We start from the raw sequence: 868 nt of genomic DNA on the forward strand, positions 1-868 counted from the left end.
GGCAGAGAAAATCCCTGACCCCGCCGGGAATCGAACCCGGGAACCCGGGCGTGGGAAGCGAGAACGCTACCGCACGACCACGAGATGCGGGCAATGTGCACAATACAACCAGCGGAAAATTACTCTTGTCGGCGCACAAAAAAAGATAATATGTCCCTCTTTAAAAGACTCTGACAGAAACGCAGCGAACCAGCTGCCTGGAACCTCATTCTACAATCAAAGCCAAACATATTGACATGCTGTCTTATAAATCCACGAACTAATGAGCCAATGAGATAATTGGTACTGCTTCCTTCTAACAACCTCTGTTTACAGAATGCGGAGGAATTCCCGATGCATCTCGTGTGCTAGTTACAACTCCTTCTTAGGAAAGAAAGGTAACTAACCACGTGGAGGGTAGACACTCGTCACAAAATATACTTCCCCCGTACCACTCCTCTCCCTAGCAGCACTTACATCACCGACATCCGGCGCTCCTTTTTAAAACCAACCCAATTAAAATGTGTCCATATGCTGGACTCCTTATTTCCGAACTGGCAGATAGTGGAAGACTTCAGGCTGCCACTGCTCTGTGTGTGACCACTGCCAGTAATAATAATAATAATAATAATAATAATATTGTGTATATACCACAGCAGTGTTACAGCAATTACACAGTTACTGTTGTATTTGTGCTGTCAGTTACTTCATTTACTGATGCGAAGTGAATAATGAGACAATTTCTGGTCTTCTGTGGGGACTAGATACAACTCGGAGAAAGCATGTTCATTAGATATTTCAGCTAATATGATGAATACTCCTATGAGCCAAAACATTACGACCACCTGTTTAATAGCGGGTTTTTCCGCTTTTCGAACATATGAGGTGC

The sequence above is a fragment of the Schistocerca americana genome, chromosome 9 (assembly GCF_021461395.2).
Source record: "Schistocerca americana isolate TAMUIC-IGC-003095 chromosome 9, iqSchAmer2.1, whole genome shotgun sequence".
Taxonomy (NCBI): domain Eukaryota; kingdom Metazoa; phylum Arthropoda; class Insecta; order Orthoptera; family Acrididae; genus Schistocerca; species Schistocerca americana.